At 40.9% G+C, this 18,788-nt stretch overlaps 1 long non-coding RNA gene across 1 annotated transcript; it reads left to right on the top strand.

The window, feature by feature from the left end:
- The first annotated feature begins 15,575 nt into the window (after nucleotides 1-15,575).
- LOC118103573 lies at nucleotides 15,576-17,496 on the top strand. The gene is made up of 3 exons (XR_004694906.2): nucleotides 15,576-15,666; nucleotides 16,831-16,953; nucleotides 17,083-17,496. It is a non-coding gene; the product is annotated as an uncharacterized LOC118103573 (long non-coding RNA).
- The last annotated feature ends 1,292 nt before the right edge of the window (nucleotides 17,497-18,788 follow it).

Genomic DNA, 18,788 nt, shown 5'->3' with positions numbered 1-18,788 from the left:
TGAAGCATCGGCAGCCATGGCAGCAGTGAGGGAGCAAGTCTTTGTCCTTGCAGGGGAGAGCAGTGTACAGAGGAAAGCTGTAATAAATCGTGCTTACACTGTTTCTTTGTGCCCGAGCCGCTGCTGAGCCAGACGCTCCCACTGTGGCCTTGTAACATCAAAAGGAGAAGCTTTCTGCAGTCGCCCTCAGCTTTCATTAAAAACACCGTGGGCAGATTTTACAGCTTCCGTCAACAGCTATGAAATAACTTTATCTGGACGGAAATTTGTAAAACTTGAAGAATAAGACATGATCACAAACAGGATATTCATTCATAACTCCAGTCATTCATCATGGTTATGTGGACAGACAGTTTATTACCAGAGGGCAGAGCTCTGTCTATTTCACAGAGACAACCCCCCCCCCACAGTGGTGGTATCGACAGGAAGTACTCGCCCATTAATTCATCCTCCAGCTCCCACAGAAAAAAAAAGTTTTATAGTGTTATTTTGATGAGATCAGCGACGGCTCTGTTGTACTCTGTTGCATTTTACCTCCAGAACATTTGTTAACCGGCCCAAAATAAGAACAGCTGGATTATTATGTCTCTCACAAATGTTATAGCAATCCATCCAGAGGTCGTTGAGGTATTTCATTCAAAACACAATAAAGAGGCACAATGGAGCACAAACCTCGACTATTTTAATCTGCTATGTGCCAATTTTTATTGTAGATATCAGTCTCCTGAATGTGCCTGTTTTTTTTTCCATCAAGATCGACAAATTATTCCCTGGGAAATCAGTGAAGATGTAAAAACATTCCTGGGTCCGCCCCTTTGTCCGGAACCACTGCAATGAGTTCTTAATCGGCCCATGTCCGACCCTTTCCGCAGGTTTGAAGCAGAGATAACAACATAGCTAAACTTCATGGTGGCTTTAGAGAGAAGGTCAAATCAGCAGGACTCATCTGGACTCATCCCCTTGGAGGGAGTGTTCCTGTTTCCACACCAGTAGAACCACACCAGTCCTGACTCACTGGATCATCACTGCCACTGGACCTTGAAACACTTGATCTTCTAAATATCAGATTTTCAAACACTCACTAAATACAGTAAAGATTTCTTTTAAGTTTCAAATCGTCTCACAAGTTTCTCATGTCTATTCTCTTTGGGGTTGACTTTGTGTTGATTCGTTTTATATTTTCACAACATCATTTTTCATTAATGTTGAACTCTTGAGAGTCTTATCTAACACGTAAGGCTTTTTGAAACATTACTCCCAGTGACGTGAAATATAAATAAAAACTATGTTATTGTAATAGCAATTCAGGGTAGAAGCAAATTCCACGCCTACTTTTAAAAACAGCTGCAGCTATTTACATAAAACATTTATATGTGATGTATTAGTATAACACAGCGTCTTCTAGGTTATTCATACAAACCTCCGCCCAACAGCCCCCTTCAATTCAATCAAGCTGCACCAAATTACACATAAACATACATCAGTCCTCTGAAAATTAATCCTGAGAAATTTCCTGAGAAAAAAAACACCCTATCTCACTTTATTATCTATATTTAGAAAGTATAAAATATAAATTTCATGGTAGTCTCTCCGCTATAGTCTTTTTTTAATCCTGCAAGCTAACGAACCGACACACAAACAGACATCAGTGAAAACACAACCTACCCGAAGATCACACAGCATTCGACAACATTAGAGCACAAACACAAGAACAAAATAATGTTACAGATGAGAGAAGAGACAAAACACAATAAAGTAAAACATTTTTAAAAAATGGATTAAAGCAGATTAAACAGCTTGATTAAAAAGTAAATAAATAGATGAAATAGAAAGTTGAGGGTGAATTCAGATCCCCAAAAACGTATTGTGTCTTTAAGAGAGTTTTAAAAGCATAATACAGTTTAGAGATTAACTTGTATAGAAATGTATTAATAAGCTATAAAGTGTGTTGCAAAATATAAACTGATAATAAATACACATTTATAGATACTGTAGAGTCCAGTTCAAGAGCTATTGAGTTGGCTACTTAAAGTTAACTGATAAAAAATCCATCAATCTCTTTCAGGAAGTTTTAAAGGGAACAAAATGCTTCCCAGCTGGACTGAGAGCCGACTCCCATCACATCAACTGGTCTGGATCATGATCCTGTGTTTGCTCTTTGAAACATGTCAGCACACAGACAGGAAGAGGTCAGATCATCAGACCTACGTGAGGCCGTCAGTGTTTCCCTGCTGCTGTCACAATATGGAGCATGACTACAGGAGTTGGGGAAGTGATGTAGTTTTACACAAGAGTTAAACACAGAGTTACACCACACACAAACACCACACGTCATGTTTCTGTGGAATAAACATGCCCGAGTGGAGCAACGGGCGTGACTCATGGTCTCAACCACCTACATACTGCGGTTCCTGTGGTTCCGGTGGTTATGGCACAACAGACTTTGTTGAAGAGGAAAAAGAATAAGGAGAAAAGTCCTTGGTCTTGAATCTCCTCTTTAAAGTTGTTCTCATGAGGAGGGCGGGTGAAGATCTTTAGAGCCGAAGACAAACAAGACTTAAATGGTTCCCACTGTGGCCTCAGCGTTGGACCAGAAACAGATGTTTAACGTGAACAACCCACCTAACACTTCGTGAGAGGCATCTTGGTGTTTACATCATTGTTTTTAATGGAGCTGCTCTTTGTGTAAGCACCTTCAGCGTTATGGATAAGATTCACAGAGAGGTCCAGTGTGAAGGATTTAGGGGATTTGTTGACAGTAATGGAAAATAATAGTCATAATTACAAGGAGGGTATAATTTAATCTGCCAATTTCCATAACATTTCGTTCCGAGGAAACCCCTCATTACATTTTGGTGTGGATCCGGACCAGAGGGTGGTTCACCATCAGTTTGTTTTCCAACGTTTTCCTTTTTTTCTCAGAGAATTATTAATGGATCTTGATGTATTTTGATCAAACATAAAATCAGTATCTGGTGAATTTGAATGTGGTTTTATATGAGAAGAAGAAGAAGAAGAAGAAGAAGAAGAAGAAGAAGAAGAAGAAGAAGAAGAAGAAGAAGAAGAAATATTGATTTGATGAACTTTATTTGCATAGCACCTTTCAAGTGCTTTACATGCAATATTGAAAAGAAAGAAAATGAAATAAAAGTAAAAGATATAATAGTGTAGAATCCCCTGGAACTAAGGATCATTGTGTTTTCATTACCTTAGAATGAGAGTGTTCACCCTGTTGTACCATCATGTTTCTTCAGTAGCTTTAGGATTAACCCTGTGTCAACCAAACCATGCAGTCATTGGTGGAGAGAATCATCCCGATAACTTAATACTCCCTAACCCCCAAACCTAACTCTGAACCAAACCAACACTGGCTCTTTGGCTTCTCTCCTGCACATATTACATTTGGTTGTACATGCTTCAGTGTACTCTCTCTATTCAGTTGGCAGATGCCCTAAAGTCTTACACACTCCACCCTGAAGCAGCCATCTGTACATTAGGGCCCTTTAAGTCACACAACTTGGCACTCAGATTTTCCCTTTGCAGCTGGTTGTGATTTTCAAGGACTCTACCACAAGTGTAATTTAAAAGCTAGCCGATGCCGATGTTGTGCTAAGCAGTGGCTGCTTTAGCCATGAGTTGTGATCCCAGAACAACGAAGAAAGATGTACTTGAGCAGAAGAGCTTTTATAGATTGTTGAACAGCGTCTAAAACTCGTGCTGCCAGAACAGCTTCAATGCACCTTGGCAGTGATTCTACACCAGTCTTCAAAAAGATAATATCCCATTTGGACGTCTGTCCAAAATCTCTTGTCCTGTGTCAGCTGGGTTGAGATCTATTTGATGTGAAGGCCGTAGCATGTGACTGATGTTGTTTCCATGATCGTTGAACCATTCGGTGACTCCTCCCGCCCTGTAGATGAGGCATCGTCGTCCTGTCTCTTCACCGACTTCTCAGGTTTTTCCATTTATTAACATAATACTATTTATGCACCATTGTGGTCATATTTACACAGTGAACTGGTCTTGCCCGTCTTTTCACCTGCCTGTTTACCCCAACCTTGATCGTTTCTATGTCGTGTCCTGCTTCCTGCCTGCTCAACCAGGTGCCCTCACCTGAACATTATGGACATTTTCCAGTTGTCGTGAACGTGACGGACCCGGACAATCTCCTGCTGCATTCACCATGTCTTCCAAGGACAGACAACAAGAGACATCTCAAGGGGAAGACAGCTCGTAACTCCGTGAGTGTTTAGGATCAGTGTGATAATGTGACCTCACCAGAAGATATAAAACAACTATATTCACCTTCCCTTGTGCTCGTCCTCACATCTCATGTATTTGAATGTGTTGTGAGTCCATCTGCAGATGAAGGCCAGCGTTGACTTTGCTCCTTATTCATCTGAAACTGCCATCGTACCCACAAAAGTCGATCTTAAGTTTGTTAACTTTAGCCGATATAAACTTCTTGTCATACCAGACCGAGTCAGCCTGTACTTTTTATTTTCAAGAATCTGAAAACACTATTTCTCAGATACAGAAGTCTGTCTTTAAAGAGCAACACTATTATCTCCTCCTTACTGTATTTCTATCTTTATTTCTGATGTAACCAATCTGTAATGGAAATCGTCCGTCGGCCTCCGTCATCTGCTGAGGGCGGTGGAAAACAGACTGTGCAACCAAACACACCAGTCACTCTCACCACATCCCAGTGAGACAGGCACAGCAAGTCGGAACATGGCTTTGCGGAATCAAAAATTGATGATGCTCATGATGATTTCATCAGTTTTTCACCGAGACACTCCTTATGATTCATATTCACTCCGAAGTGAAAGGACATTGAATGAACCTGTCCTTGTTTTGCTGTTGATATAGCAACACGCTCTGTGCTATGAATATATCTCCTCGACCAATCGCCAGGGCCGGCGTCTTCTCTCTTCTGCCAGAGATAAAAATAAGGTCATGCTGGAGGTAGGGTGTCCATTCAGGATCTGAAGCTTTTATTTTGACGGAGCTCAACAACACTTATCAGGCCGTGTGAGGATGTCAGCAGGGGAGTCGTTGGAAAGTGGCCCATGGCTCTACCCAGCAGTTCACCCTGTTCGGACACTGTTCCTCACTTGTAAGAGAAAATGTCAAAGGAGGATTTGAAAAGCTTCAAGGAGACGTTTCTGTTTCTGGAGGTTCAACAGTGTTAATGATGCTAAAAGTGATGGTATATCTGTAGTTCACAGCTCAAACAGCAGAGGCACTGTTAACTCACTGCTGGAAAATGTGCAGTAACTTTTACAAACATATTTTTATACAATTTACAGGTGTCACCTTTTACACTTGCATCCTCTGATCTGCATATTATAGTATTGCATTTAAAAAAAAAATTATATTGAGCTCTTTACTTATTTGAATTTTCCCACTTTATATTCTCTCTGACATTGCTCTTGTTGAAGTTGAAATATCACGTTCATGCGGTAAAAAATATGACTTGTGAGGCCATATGACCTTGACCACCAAAATCTAATCAGTTCTTCTTTGACTCCAAGTGAACATTTGCACCAAATCTAAAGAAGTAACCCTCACTGTTCCTCTTTGAGTCGAACTGAAATTTGAAGAAATTCCTGGCGGATTCACCTGCGATATTTAAGATCAGGATGGACCAAATGAAAACAAAATACCACCGGGCACTGTTGCCACTTTTCGAGACATAAAGACTAAAAATCTAAAATTCATCATGAACTAATTTTGCCTTATTTTACTGTCACATAATGCTTTTTATACTAATAGATGCTAAAATGAATCTTTTTGTATTAGAACTATATTTATTTCCCTGTTAACCATGACAATGTGAGTTCATGATCTTTTATACATTTTAGCTTAATTTTGTAGTGAAAAAGGTTGCTGTATTAATGTGTATGCCAACCTATGTGTAGGGTAACCGGTGAACAGTTGCCGGCTTAATGTTTAATATTGGCCCTTATTTGCTATCAGAAGAATCACCTCCACTCTGCGTCTAACAAGTGACGGGTTGAAATTAGTGTTTGTTCACACAACCTACCTTCTCTTGTCTTTATAAACTGAATTGAGGACATGATGGTAACGATCTAAGAATGAAAAAATTGAACTTTCATTTAATTGTCAATTCTATAAAAAATAAATCAAATAACAAGAGTCAAACCGAAACCAGTGTACAAGTGGACAACTTGTCAACTTTATTGAAGATACAGTATGAAAACTTGTTGATTTTACATCAATTTCACTTTTCCCCCCCAACATTTTTCACTTACATGTAACCAGGGTCATCATTCCTGGCCTCAAGGTTTCCAACTCGACTCAGTAGCCTTGGACGACAGCGAGTGCGGCAGCTCAATGCCGCCATCTTCTGGTACTTAAAGGACCTCCATTGTGCAGCTGCTGAGGTAAAGGTCTGTGTTGATATTCCCTACGCATTGTAACCGATTTCTAATGGTGCTAGACATGATGGAAACTCTAAACACCAGGAGAAAACGGTCAGCCTTGGTGAGAGGGGGGAGTCTGGTGGTCAGAGGACTGAACTCTGACACTGTTCTCTGGGGATCAGTGGAAAAGTGTGGAGCCGCATGGAGAACCGGCCGAGAACACCTGCTCAACTGACTGAATGTATCATAAACCTGGAAGAGTTTATACAGATATCGGTGCAAACTGTAATCCACACTGTCGGAGATCCTGAAGTCTGTTCCCGCTCAAGAACACCGATTTCAAATGGTGCTAGATGGAATTTAATTCTCTAAAACACCATCTGAAACCAGTTCCCTGGGGAGGATGCCTTTGAGAATGAATATCTGGAGGCTACTTCCCCACCTGAAATGAGAGGAAAAACAAAACATTAGTATAATCACTTGAACATATTTCTGATTGATTTGATTCTGCCAATATCAGATTAGCCAATGAGATGAATCATCGTTTTGAATGCATTTTACTGAGTAAGTCATTGTAACACAATCAACAAAAGTGGCTCATTCTATCAGTGGGTGCGTTTGATTTGTGTAAAGAAATCTAATTGAATTGATACCACTTTATTTTTCCTGCTGAGAAAATGCTCTTTTCCAAACTCAAACTGCCGAGCTGCTTATTGACGCCGTCCCCACAGATCTGTCTTCTGGCCAAAATACGTTTCAATGAAGATTGGAAAGAGGCAGTAATGGCTCCCACCAAAACAAAATACTGCTACGCAAGCAGTTTGCTTTTTGTTCTGACAAAGGAAAACAAGTTCCAACACTTTAGGGCACGCATCTGTTCCTTTCATGGTAATTTGACAAAAACAACGAGGATTTCTTCGTCACACGATATGAAAAGCTCCTTGGCCTGTGTAAACTAAAGGTTTAAACCAAAGGCCTCTTTAATTTGAAGTGTCGTGCTTGAAATATAATGATAACCATCATCTCAACTTTTGGTTATTTAAAATGAAAATGAAAACCCCATTGTTTTATCACATGCACTGTGAAATCACTGGATGGCTGGAAACATGGGATATCTTGGTTTATCTTAACAATGCTAAGTTTCAGATATTCCCCCGAAAACAGTTGATGCTGCTGCCGCATAATAACAAGGAGTTCAAGCTTAGCGGTGGATCTAGGATTTTTCACAGAGGGGCCAATTACATGTCCAACATCTGTCCACAATTCCTGATTCACTAAAGTGCACATTATGTCATTTGTTGTTTGCTGTTAGCTGAGCTTTGAGCAAAGCCCCACATCAGGTCCTTGTTCGAGTACAAATTTGAAAAGTAGAAATTCTTAACAAAGCGTCATACGTGTTGTTAATATGTGACTCTTTTTAAAGACTGCCGACAGGGTGGGGCACTTCACGGGCAAATCAGATTTCAGCTGGGTCCACCCATGTTCAAGCTATTTCCAAACAGAGAGACACAAAAACAACCCAAAACTCAAAGAAAATGCTAAAAGAGGAAAGAAAAAGTTGTCTGCCGGCGCCGAGACCAATGAGAAGCACCATTGAGTCATGGCAAGCACGTCAGAGAATGACACAGCAGCATCAAGTGCATCAGATAACCAGGATCTCAGCGTAAGAAAGGGCACAGCAGCAGACTGGCACCAGTGATGAACCCCAACAAAAACCAGGAGTCTATGAATCATGCTGTGGAAAAATAAATATCCGCAGCTCCCCGTAGATTTCTTTGTAAAGCACAATAGGATCCTGTGTCCCACCCCTGCGTCAGCCTCCGGCATCCAGACCCACTGATCCTGAACTAGGTAAGGATTCATTAGAGTGAACCCCTGTAGGCCCTGAGCATGCACTGCATCATGGGAGCACGTTTCGAGACTGTCTCTGTCACCGTCTCTTTCGGAATGACAACACAATACCGAGATAATTCATGTGGAAAACTCACTGGCTTCTATTTGTAGGACTGGCACTGGGAGGCTGGCATTATCCTGTCTTGTCAGTGTCTCAGACGATGTTGTCCTGTCGGTGGGAAAAGGTGACGTGTAGCAACTAATCCAAAACCCTCATGTGTCTTTCTGGGACAATTTCCCTGTCTGTCACTCCCTAATCCTCTTCACTGGCAGTTTAGTGCCTTGGCTTAAAAAACACAAGCCCTTGCTGTATTATTAAATATACCATTATCACCGCTGATAATAAAATACGGACATATAAGATGGCTGTTATTATTTTGTGGAGTTGGACTTTGACCTAAACCAACGCTCAAAATATCCCGGAATTGGACGAGCACTCCCAGTGTTTACACAAATACAGAGTCACAGGGAAGTCTGAGGGCCGCTGCACTGTTCTCATCTGTCTTCTCCTTGTTCCTGCTCTTCTGACTCCTCCCATGCAACAGTGCTATTTGTGAACTCTCTGTCTACCTCTCCCTGGCTCTGTTGCTCTGTTTTTTGCTTTTTTTTACTACAAGCTCTGTTCGATGTCTATTGTGTGTTGCAGCGACTGCTTTCTGCACCAGAGCCAGTTTTATTTTCCAGCCAAGTCAGCTGACCATCTACTGCTTGTTAAAGGCGCATCGGCCCCTTTTTGAAAACAAGAGCGAATTGCGAAACGATCGTTTTAATTTGCAGCTAGGATATCAAACTATGTGCTGTCCAGCTCGAGTAGCAGATTGCAGGAACAAATTGGCACAAAGGCTGTTAGATAAAAATCAACTATAGGAATAATTCTTCAATCAGAAACAAATACAGAAAATGGCAACATGATATATCTCCACTATAGTAATAAATCCCCCAGGACAAACTGTGGGTCATAGGGAGAGAGTCATAGTGGGTTGGGTCACAACATCAGAGTGGGGTGACGTAAACACTGAATTCCTGTATGTTTGTGACATTGTGCGAGCGTAACAGTAGGGGGTGGGGTTGTGTGCATGTGTGCACGTGTAAACAGTGTAGGTGGTTAATCCTCTTACAGATTAGAGGTCCTAATTTATCAGGAGGGAGAGGGGCAAACTTGTTGAGGTACTGTGTTTTTAAACCTCCTCTCTACATTTGACCAATAAAGGAAAACTACTACAGATTATACAAACTCACAGTTCTCTATTGTATACACGTCTGAAGCTGTGTGAAATGTTTAATTAGCCTTTATTTATGAGGTTTTGTAATGTTTGATTTGTTTTTATTTGTTTGTTTTTATTTGTTTTGTTGTTGTTTTTGTAATGTTTGATTAGCTTTTGTTTGTTTTATTTTGTATTGTTTACTTAGCTTGTATTTAATCAGTTTTTTATTTATTTTATTGTTTTTGTAATGTTTGATTTTATTTTATTTATATAGTTTGTATTTGTTTTATTGTTGTTTTTGTAATGTTTGATAAGTTTGTATTTGTTTTATTGTTGTTTTTGGAATGTTTGATAAGATTGTATTTAATCAGTTTTATTTGTTTTGATTTAGTTTTTTCAATATTTGATTTACTTTAATTGATACTTTTTTTATTTCTTTTATTGTTGTTTTTGGAATGTTTGATTTATTTTATTATTTATATAGTTTTTATTTGTTTTATTTAGATTTTGGATTGTTTGATTAGTTTGTATTTAATAAGTTTTCTTGTTGTTGTTGAGCACTTTGTAACATTGTTAAAAAGAGTGCTAAATAAATACATGTTTATTATCATTATCATATTAATACATCTAAAGAACAAGCTCAGATATGTTTATAAATGTGGCTTTGTGACTACAAAACCACAGTTAAACTTGGATTTTTCACAGTTGCTATTAATGTGTCACTATGACATGTTCACAGGAATCACATGATACTTTTCAGAACGAATCAAAGCCAAAGGTGGCATACGCCTAATTTCCTGCTCAATTTGCTCACACACACACAAACTCTGTGGATCATTTATTAGCTTAGATAACTCCTTCCATGCTGCATCATTTTCTCTTCCGTGCAGCAAACTGGTAAATAATCGGATCCTTAACACTTTCAGATGAGCCTGACACTTTGTTTGTTCTATCTGCTGCACGGTGGATGAAAATAGAAGAGGCGAATTACACTTTGTCACTCTGTTCTGGCTCCGACTCGTGCTGTTGGGAAATATCAGAGGAGCTGCTGATAACAGGAGCGACTTTATGAGCTGAATAGCCACAGATAAAAGTACAGATACACGTTTGAAATAGCTACGAGGCTACTGGGTGTCTTTGTGAAAACAAATCAGGTCTTCAGGAAGAGAGGGAGGAAATCTGGCCGGCATCCCCGAATGATTATCAGCAAATGTTGGACAGAAACACAAGCTGCGTCACTATTTCATCCTCCTCCTTAGGATTGTCCCTGTTACAGAAATCTTTACAGAAGTTAAATTGAGGTGATTAATAACGGCAGTAAGAAGTGTTTCAGCATAGCAGTTTACAGTACCCCCTCCCCTTATTTTGCAGCCCATTAGGTGTCTGGTTGCTAATGATACCTGCGAATGAGTGCTGCCTCACACTTGTCTAATAATACATCATCATCTAGCGAGGCCAGCAGTGCTCCGAGTTTAATTTTAGCACTGTCATCTCTCAGCTCGGGGCCACCTCCTTTCCTATAATCTGTGCGTAGGAGGGATCTGTTTTAAAAGGCAGTGGGTCGTTCAAACATTTTCCCTCAGACGGTTCAAGAGGTCTACAGGTGATGCCCCCAAACATCCACATCGCCTCTCCACTGTCTTTTAAAAGTGATCTCCGGCTGCATCTGGCTTTTGGCCGAACATCCTCGGCTGAATTGCATTTGGCTGCCTCATTATTGAGACATTCCTCCGAGAACTCTGAATGAAAGTAAGTTGAAAGCAGCTCATTTGGGGCCTCTTGTGCTGCTGTGCTCTGCTGTTTGTTTGACTCGAGAGGCAGCGCCCCTCCTCGCAAAAGAATAGCAAAATAACTATTGAGGTCACGTTTCCTTGTCGGTGAAAGTGGGTCACTTGTTCTAATGGTCAGCCTCGGGAAGACAGGGTAAACATTACGACTGCGGAGGACATGATAATCTCAGTCTGCGAAAAAAAAAAAAATTAGATTATCTGACTCGTGTTTTCAGAATAACGCAAGTCAGAACAGGGGGATTTCTGCTGTAAGGCCATCCCTGATACTCTTTCAGTGATCGGACTCTCCTTCCTCCCATGACCTTTACCTGTTTGTTTCAAAACTACTAATGACATTCCCTCGGGAGTCAAGTTTCTATTCAGTACACATAATTAAAGTTCTAAAGCTCTCCTTCCTTCCCCTCCCCTCCCCTTCTCTCCCTCTCCCTCTCTCGCTTACTATTTCCTTGCCAGCAGTTTAGCAGCTCATGAGGTCGACTGCTGATTCACCCATTGAAGGAACAAATCCACTTGTCATGAAGGGAGTTTTCTCCCTGTGTGTGTGTGTGTGTGTCTAATTTTCACCTCAGACGCTCTCCGAGGGCGAGTAAAGCGCTTCATCTCCTGTCCCTCTGGCAGGTAAGCGGAGGTATGAAGGCACCACGCCCTTTTTTCTCTCTTCACAGGGGTCATTAGGAAGGTGCAAGAGGCCCGCGGCCTCTGAGTCAACAGCAACTTGTGTCATCACATCAGGCGTGTCCGTGTCCTGCTGCGCTCTGGCTGGCGTCCATTGCGAGCGCCGACGCAGGTGGAGGCAAATCTGCTAAACTTCAAAAACACAACTCTGAGGAACAAACAAATACGGCGAAGTTATGGAAATTCTACAATTTTTCATTTACTTTGGAGTTATATAATCACAATTTGTGCCAATGTTATGAATACAAAACAGGCCCCAGGAGATCAAAAAAAATTAAAATAAGTGACAGAAGCTGTTTTCAGGTAGAGATGAGAAATACCTGTATGTCAACGTCCCGCAGCAGATAGGTGATGCCAAAGGGATTTGTGTTGCTCAGCAGCGCCCCCTACTGTCCGGGGCAGCACAGCTTGTTTTCATCGTCTCAAGTGCGCACTAAGAGGAGCCAGATTACTATGAATGATCCTCCCGGGTTCTCTGTGACGCAGCAAATGTTGTTGGACACATGGAGCAACCAAACAAGCTGCGTCACCGTTGTGCCGCTCTCTTGTGACGCGTCAAGTTTCCTGCCGGAATTACGCAAACGACACAGCAGCCCGCCCGTGCCTGCGCGTCAGTGCGCGTTGAGGGGGAAAATAAGTGCTCCGGTGTTATTGTGTTTGTAGAAAAAAAAAATAATCAGGCGGTGACATTCGATAACGCCAGAAAAATAAAAAAGAGACCACGAGGCCATGAGGTGTTAAACGGCCGTGCCAATTCCAACTGCGTAACACCGCGTCCTCTCCCACAACAAGGATTACGCACTACCCATCTCTTGCGCAGCATCCTATTCCGAGCTCCTTCCTCCTTCCTCCTTCACACGCCAGCCCCCCCCCACCCCCACCGCTGGCCGATTCCACGCTTTGTTTACCATCCTCGTTTCTTTCTAAAACGTTGGATTCGGACGCAGCACAAGTTTTTCCCCACCGCTCCCACCAAACCCATCGCAAGCAGCAGGAAATTCCCTCTCGGAGTGCGTGTGGTTTTTCTCGGCTCCCTCTCGCTGACGCAGTTTCATTTACCTGTTGTCATGTCGATGATGAAACACTCTTGATGAGCAAAGGAGGAGGACGGGGGGGGGGGAATAAAAGTGCATACGACGTTTTTCCCCGTCGTCAATTTTCCCCCTCGCGCACGTCGGGACGGCGACCACGATCACTTTGTATTCCCTTTGATGTTCTTTACACTTGCGCTTGTGGTGTTTTCCCTTTATTCCCACCCAGCTCTCGCCTGGTTATGAATCGCATAGTGGTATTCACTACGCCACATACGCAGCATTCGACTCGCGCTCGCTCCATGTTGAACGCAGATAACTTACGTGGTTTTCCTCGGAGCCTGCTTCTCTCCCCCCGCAGCCAGGCGGAAGGAGGCTCGTCCTGGTCCCGCGGCCGGTGCCTGTCAGCCTCCCCCGGTCCCCGCTGCGTGTCCGGTCCACCGGGGCTCCGGTTTCGGCCTCGCCGCCGCTGTAGGTGCGTAACGTTGGACACAGTTTGTCCCACTAACGATTTTCCATAGCGCAACACGGACACCCCGCCCACTGACACTCCCCCGCCCGCTGATTGGTCGCGCGGCCGGAGAGTCTTTCCTCATCGCCAGAATCACATGTGGCTGACGCATGTTTACAAACATCGACGAAATCACATGGTAATAGGGCATTTTTACCGTAAAGTACCTCCCCTTGACGTAACGAGCAGATGTCGTGTCGAGAGGCTATTGCTCTGTTTTTATCCTCATTACGAATGTATGACATAAACGTTTCTATTTATTGCGACGTATATCAACTACATCAGAGTAGTGATCACACCAGGGCGGTTAAACGTCATTTATAATGGTATAGAGAGAAGAAACTGCTGTGTCACTTTATTGTTCCATCAGGCCACAAGGATTAAAAAGAATATCTGATAAAGATAATGTATATTTGTCATTGTTCTTATTCTTAATATACTTCCACATAGGCATACCTTCATAAATACTACAAATGTGTACATTTCCAGTAGTAAACATCACATTTAGTTGCTCACAAACCATAAATGGTTACAAATAATCAATATAATTTTCACTGTAAACTACCTCCACTTGACGTAACAACCAGCAAATGTTTTTTCCAGCATTATGAAAAATATGACAAAAACAATTTCTATATGATGGATATCACCTACATCAGTGCAATGATCACATGAGGGCTGGTTAGACAGAAGGATCTGCTGTGTCACTTTATTGTTCCATCAGGCCACACACAAGGATTAAAAGGAATAAATAAGAATATCTGATAAAGAACATGTATATTTAAAAAAAAATCTTATTCTTGATATACTTTCACATATGGATTTCTTCATAAATATTACGAATGTGTCCATTTCCAGAAGTAAAAATCACAGTTAGTTGCTCACAACCCATAAGTGGTTGCAAATAATCAATGCATCATTTTATGTTTTTTTAAACTGACTGAAAATCCTAAAGTCCTTTACTGGGACAACACTCATCTTGTTTTTGGAAACACTGTAACAAATGTTTTAATCCCTGTGGACTTTTAAAGTGTGGTGGTTTTATTTTTATATTTTTGTGATGACTATGTCACTTGTTTTTTTTATTTTTTTATTTTTTGCACTGATATGGGTCTGAGAGTCTGACGTAGCTTAACTAATAACTTAATTTTAAGTAGGTCAAGAGCCAAAAAGGTCGAGAACCACTTTCCTTTCGAGTAGCTGTTGAGTTTTAATCAGGTCAAAAATATCACCAACAGGCCATCAGGCTTCTGAACTCGTAATTCAATCCATGTCCAAACATCCCTTTGCACATCTGCTATCTGCCTGTTTGCATATTGCATTGTTGTTTACTTTACCTGTAAAAATGTGTTCACTTGTCACTTTGATCTATACTTGTATCCATATTGAGCTCTATTTTATTTATTTTATTTGTATTTTTCCAACACCTTTCAATGTAATGATGACCCTGTGTTAACATATGTTAAATATGACAAATAAAACTAACAAAATATTCCTAATTGCTACATATACAAGTCTTCTGATTTTTACACTGTGATAAGTTTATACTGCCTGTGATAAGTTAAGATGAGTCGTAGTAGTACATATATGAAATGAATAAACATTTTGGATCATTTCAAATAAATATTAGGTAACTTTATACTAAAACAGGTGGCAGTGTAAAATGATTTGAGTAGATTGAATTTGAATATGCTTTGATCTAAGCCTATTGACATATTCTTATGGGTAAATAGTAATGTGTCTGAAGTGATATATATATTATATACCTGGATTTTGTATAGGTTAGAACAGGCTGTTTCTCTGACTGTGATGAACAGAAAATCGCGACCACCTCTGAGGGGGCAGGAGATGTGATGTGTTGCTGACTCATCTTCTGACTGAATCACGTGATGCTGTTTTATTTTTTTACTGACGTCAGCTGTAATTCTGGAACATTTAAAGCCATAAATCGCATCATTGATCCACTTTACCGTCTGCAAGTCACTCGTTAACTGTTGTTTACGGTAAGTGACGTGACTCACTGCTCCGCTTCACGGTCCCTTACGGTAAACGGCTCGCTACGTCGCGTCATCGCGTTTTGGCGGGAATTCGCCAAACCGATGAGATCACTGTTAAGATCATATAAGATAACTGTTTTTTATTTTTAGTCCATTTGGAGACAGAGACTTTCAAGTGAGTAGACGCGTGTTTCTTACTGCTGCTTCGACAAACTCTGAGTTTTTATGACAACTGAATTCTACCAGGTTGTCTTACATGTTTGGAAGGGGAAGGGGGGGGGCAGGTATTCAGATGTCACTAGGTTCAACACACAGAACCTTTAAATGTCAAGATATCTACTGTCCACGTGCAAAATAACATCACAGGAACACGTTGTTCTCTGTGTACAACCCTAACAGCTGAAATGTTGAGTGACCACCACTAGGTGGAGACACAGTGTTAACAATTGTGTTTTGCGGTTTACAATTTGCACATGGGTCACGTGGCTCTAACTACTCCAACTAAATCTGATTCACCGCAGATTGTTTTCTGCATTTATATATATTTTTATATATATATGCTACTTTGTACTAATTATATTATATCTACCCCACTCATGTTTAAATACATTTCATTTCAACTAAGCAATACACTCTTTCTAAGTGTAATCCTAGCTACACTTTACATTGTATATATTCTGTTTGTTTTGCATTTTTACTTGTTTATTACTTATTTTACTTTCCATTTGCTGCTATCACACGCCCACTTTACCTGTAAAAGGACTAATTCATGATTATCTTATCTTACCTTTTCGTTCAATTCAGTTTAATTTGCATTGCACCAAATCACAACATATATTATCTCAAGGCACTTTACATAGGAAGGTTGTAATTACAATATTATCGAGAAACCCAACAGTTCCCTCAACGAGCAGCACTTATCTTATCTTAGTACTTATCAAGTACTTTGTAGTAATGAGCTTTTGTACTTTTACCCTACTACTAGTCCTACAACATGCATACATCTATTTGAAAGCAATAGGCATGGGATTTACTGGGAGATGCACGGGATCATTCCCATCTAATAGAGATGTTTTGTTTGGTGGCTGTTGCTCTGATGGTGGATCAGTGGTGGTAGAAATGCTGCCTCCTCCTGACCACACGTTGAAATATCCTCAAGCAAGGCACTGAACTGAAAATTGCTCCTAAATTTGTGTATGAGTAGTAAATGTACGTCGATGTAGAATCACTGAGACACGTGGAGTATAAACTGTAGCCCTGACGTTTTTTCCCTACAAATGAGAGATGCAACATGGATGTACAGTAAAAGCACCGACATTTCATATACTTTTTGTTGCAGGAATTATGGTCTCGATCGGTGTCATTGCCGAGCTGCTATCAGCAAACGCCGTGCTGACCTTTGCTCCCGCTCGGCTTTCAGGCAGCTGCACAGACAGTGGCAGCCTCTATTCCACTGGGCTTGGTGAGTGAACCGTTACACCAGGCATGTATGGGCTGTCAGAGTCTTAACAACAAGGGTGAAAAAGGTCACACGAGCACACACACACATACTCACAGTGTCATGCTTTTCACACGCATACCCCCTCTCCAGATTATCCACACGCAGGATGACAGGTGACCTTCTGACCGTGCGCTGTGTGACTGATTCTTCACGGCCATCAGGAGCCCCTAGGTCATTGCCTCTTTGACAATGTGGACCATTACTGTCAGCAACAGTTTCAACAACTGCTCTTTGTGGTGCCACTTTGTTGTTAAGACATAGTTTTTGCACCAACACATTTCTGTTTTGACACAATAAGGAGTTCATATATCTCCATCAAGCCTGATTGGCTGCTTAATCATCATATTGCATATTCATGTATCGAGATAAGATACATATAACATGTAGACATACATTTGGAGTATTCAATACCATAAAGTAACTGAATAAAGATCACCCTCCTAAAAATACATTGATTTGACTGACAAAATGGATATCAATATGCGGATCTGCACCAAATCCCACCTGTTCATAGATATTATATTTTTTTCATAAAGATCTCTGCATTGTTTTTTTGAATAATCCTGCTCACAGACAGACAAACAGCAGTGAAAACACAACTTCCTTGGCAGAGATAATACCTTGAAATGCTGAATTTGCTTTCAAATACATGTATATATGCTTTCAGCTGGGACACTGTCCTGGACTAACTAGTATGAGGCGTGATATCAATCAGTGAGATCACTGATCAGTCATTCAACCTGTGATTTGAGTTTTTATATTCCCCATTACTCACTGTATCTTAATACAAACACACAAGTTGGCTTTGATGAATATTTAAGATTTATTTGCACTAATGATTAGTAAGTTCATACAATTAAATGACTTTGGATAGAAATGCACATCACATGAGTGATAAACAGGCAGTGGCCCAGAATAAAACTATTTAATTAAAGAAATTTTATCAAATAATTCACCTATAACATGCATACTATTAAATTGCAGTTGAATCAAAACCACATCACAATATTATCAGTTCGTAATGTATTTGTAAAGACATTGACTAGTATTAGTATTATTGAGTACTATTACTAAACTAAGTGTTTTATTAATATCCTATATTTTTCTTACATTTACCTCATACTGCATTGATTACTTTCTATATCAAGTGGCAAATACAAGCATGAAGTTATTGTACAAAAACATGATCTATTATCTTAGAAAGAAAAAGTACACACAACAACTCACATATACCTTGTTAAAATATATAGTATGGTCTGTTATACATATGTGTACCTAAGTTATGAGTATTTTAATAGCAGACAAAGTTGATCTTTTCCTCACAGTCCCGACCGACCCAGCGCTGTTTCTCCAGTGAGAGTGCCCCACAGTGGTGACTCCTTTTGGGGCACTGCGGCATCTCCCCTTGGCTCCAGGCCTGGTACTCTATGCCACTCCCGTTCACCCACAGCCAGCTGCCAGCCAGATAGCGCAGGCCGGTCCACACGTAGTCTGTGTGAGCCTCTCTGCTGGTCTGCAGGGTTTTAATCAGCGCAGTGGAAGTGGTCAGGCTGACCAGGTCTCTGTTCTGTTGGCGACAGTGCTCCATCGCCTCCTCCCATGTTTTCTTCTCCTCCACCAAAACCAGGCTGCTCCGAAAACAGTAGAACCGCAATTGGTTCTTCTCACAGTCTTTTCTGTCCCAGCCTTTCGTACTGTGTACAACACAACTGCCGTCTTCTTCCGCTGGGTTTGTTAACCAGTTGAAGTATGATGCAGTTCCCCCTCCAGACCACTTCCAAGTACCACTGGCATCT

Source organism: Hippoglossus stenolepis, chromosome 3 (assembly GCF_022539355.2).
Source record: "Hippoglossus stenolepis isolate QCI-W04-F060 chromosome 3, HSTE1.2, whole genome shotgun sequence".
NCBI classification, from domain to species: Eukaryota; Metazoa; Chordata; class Actinopteri; order Pleuronectiformes; family Pleuronectidae; genus Hippoglossus; species Hippoglossus stenolepis.
This window is presented reverse-complemented; position numbering and strand designations above follow the sequence as displayed.